Source organism: Lipotes vexillifer, unplaced genomic scaffold (genome assembly GCF_000442215.2).
Source record: "Lipotes vexillifer unplaced genomic scaffold, Lipotes_vexillifer_v1.1 scaffold664, whole genome shotgun sequence".
In the NCBI taxonomy this organism is placed as follows: Eukaryota; Metazoa; Chordata; class Mammalia; order Artiodactyla; family Lipotidae; genus Lipotes; species Lipotes vexillifer.
Genome location: NW_006782421.1, coordinates 1,390,555 through 1,393,748, shown reverse-complemented (window position 1 = coordinate 1,393,748; position 3,194 = coordinate 1,390,555). Strand labels below are relative to the sequence as shown.

At 40.2% G+C, this 3,194-nt stretch overlaps 1 protein-coding gene across 2 annotated transcripts in view; it reads left to right on the top strand.

The window, feature by feature from the left end:
* CEP112 (centrosomal protein 112) overlaps positions 1-3,194 on the top strand; it is a 432,986-nt gene that overhangs the window by 114,912 nt on the left and 314,880 nt on the right. The window lies entirely within an intron of this gene.

Here is a 3,194-nt window from a genome sequence, read left to right as displayed (position 1 = left end):
GCCGTTACAAAAAAAAAAAAAAAAAAAAAAAAACATTTTAAAACCCCACTTCTCTGTTACGTTTGAGTGAAGAGGATTATTATGTTCACCTTTCATAATAACCTTTTGAAATTATATTTTCTTTCTACCAGTAAGAATGTGATGTGACTGTTGGGTGTTATTTTTTTCTGTTGTGTCATATGTGTAATAAGAACTCTAAGAAATTAACCAAAGAATATGGAACAGTGAAAGCATTGTCTGCTACGGTCGATTAGTAAGAAATGGATTAGTCGTTGTCTCTCGTGATTTAGAGCAGTGACTGTAGTGACCGTTTCTACTGGTGCATGCTGGTGTCCTTGTTACCAGTAACAACTGGGGTCACTGCCACACTGATTGACACCTTTGGTGATAAAGTATAGAATTCTATATGTCTGTGACTTTCAAACTTGAGTTTTGAATTTGTTGTTTGCTGTATAACTATAATTGAAATAGCAAAGATTTTGTTGCTGCTTTTGTAATTGTTTACAGTTCTAACATCCACCAAATTCATCCTCTTGTAAAATACCCACATAATGGAAAATGAGAAAAAAGTTACCCCTTCAACTAATTAAAATACATACAAATTAAAACTAGACAGGTTTTATAGTACAAAATTCTTAAAAGATGTTGTAATACCACATCTTATCTATGCATGTCGTCACAGCAGACATGCGTTCACAAATGCATTCACAAATGCTGTCACGGGGTGAGGTATCACACCAGGCACTGGATGCAGGGGAGGGGCTGAGGGTGAAGTAGCCGTAGACGCTGCTCTGCAGCAGCTTAATGTCTGGGAAGAAGGTTTCTGTCCTTTGGAAAAGTGAGTATTTCTTCTGATGTGCATTGACCTACATATGTGCTCCTTAAAATTATAATTAATTTTCTTATTGTTAAAGTTTCTTTCCCCTGCAGTTTTAATACAGCTCAATGCAAGATACTGAATGTATTTCATGCCTGCAAAATGACATCTGAACAGGAGGGAGAAATACTGCTTTCACTGAAATAAAGAATGTTTTCGGTTTCTACTGTTGAGCCATGCAGCTGCTTAACAATCTGACTCACCCCGAGCAGACCATGCACTGTCATAAGCCTTGCTCCCCACTGCCTGAGGCATGCACATCCTCTGGGTATACCTGTTAGCCCTTCGTTCTTTCTTTGGGCGGATGTCTGGCTCCCCATCCATGAGGGCCACCTTCCTGGCCTCCTGCTCTGTCACACTCCGTGGTCAGCCCTCCTCCTGAGTGATGGTATCTGCTTACCTGTGAGCCCCAGAGGGTTTGGTACCAGGAGGAAGGTGCACACTGACTAATATACAAGATCGTCTTCCTACCCCAAAGTTGAGTCCTCCTGTGGGCTGTGACGTACAGAGTTGGGGCTGGAGAGGCAGTCTGTCCTACCATGGTCTTTTCTTGGCTGTTCGGCCACTGAGTAAACTCAGGTTTCTGCACCAGTCCCTCTCCCTGATGGACACACACAAGAAACAGAATGTTAAAGCTCAGTTCATCCCTAGCCAGCCACTGTCTCCCATCCTATTCTGTTTCACTTCAGGGAGCAGACCTAAATCCTTTTAATTAGGTGTCATAACTACAGCTTTTCCCTTTCCGTGAGCTATCGAGTGGTCTCGCTTTTAAATAACGTAACTAGTTAAAGAGTGTTAATTGTTTTCAGTGTAAATAAGATGTGTTTAAAATAGCAGCCATCTGTAAAGAAAAATAAGTGTAGTTGTACATATTGCATACGTTCTAACGTTATTTGTATTGGAAGAAAATGGCGCTCAGCGTGCCACTTTTTGTTTTACAATTAATTCCATAATCTCCCCCTTTTAAATTGACATCTGTTCTTCTTTCTTTGTTAAACCTGCTGTGATCTCAGCCCTTGAAGATTTGATGTCCTGTACCCCCCTCAGGGAATATCCTCTTTGACTGCTCAGAGAGCTGACATAAATCTTACCGAGCACCAGGCTGTGTAACCGGATAGCCAAGTGGGATGGATAGCGCTTTTGTTTTTGTCTTAGACAGTGTTACAGGTGTGCTCATTCAGTAACTTTTGGTGTAAAACTAAGTTCTGAATATCTGTTCAGGAGGAGGAAGTGCCATCTGAATGACATTATTTCCTCATGCCAACAAGAAAGTGGCATCAGAGTCTAACTTGTCTTTGGGGTAAGAGAAACAGCATCAGATGCTGTCCCTGATTTGAGCGCACACACATTATCTAATGGTCTTTATTGATCTCTGGTGGCTATTGCCTGCTCTTCAGATCTTCGAACATCAAACAAATAATAGGTAGTAAAACTAAATTTGTTTGATGAAGTGTCCTAATCTGTTAAATCAGGAAACGGTTAGGCTAAATGATTTTACTATCAAGGAAACACCTGCCTCCTACAAATAACCTGTTGCCTGTTTTCCACACAGGCACCAGAGAGTTAAAAAAGATGGTGCTGTTTACCGAAAGAAGTTCATGAGACAGATGTTAAGCATGCATATCCTAAAATGTGCTGGAATTGAAATAGCTACTTATAATAATTCTGATGTAACTGTGTCACAGTTGAGATCTAAAGTCTGATGGAGTTCAAAATTATTAGGAATAGTTATTCCAGTCTTTAGTGTTTATATATAATTCTTCTAATTAGGTTAAATAATTTTTAATTTACACAGTTCTATGTGTATTGCATAGTGTTTTCCAACTACTACCGGCCTAATTTTCTTTAAGAGGACAGGTGTCTTGAGTGAAGCTTTAAAAAATGAAATTGCGCAGTGAAATGATTTATAGAGTTCATGGCGCGCAATGCACCGTATTTGTCATGGTGAGAAGCAGAGTGGGCAGTGTGGTTGCGAGCCGCGGTGGGGCCGTCGGCTGGTCTGTGCACGAGCCAGCCGCAGTTCCACGCTCTTCTTTATGCTGTGGTGTCTGCCGCCATCTGTTTCCTTGCACATAGCAAACCTCTTTCTTCTTTATACAAGCACACCTTTCTTGATAACTTAACTTCTTAGGGTGCAAGGGAATGAAATCTACATTTACTAAATGCTCAATAAATGTGCTTCTGGCTACCTGACTCACTCATTTACAGCAGACGCCCATGTTGGAGAATACATGCTGTATCTTTGTCTATCTGGTTTGTGTTTTCATTATTTAAATTATTAAAATTCATTTTTGATGCTAACTATATAGTAGGGAAA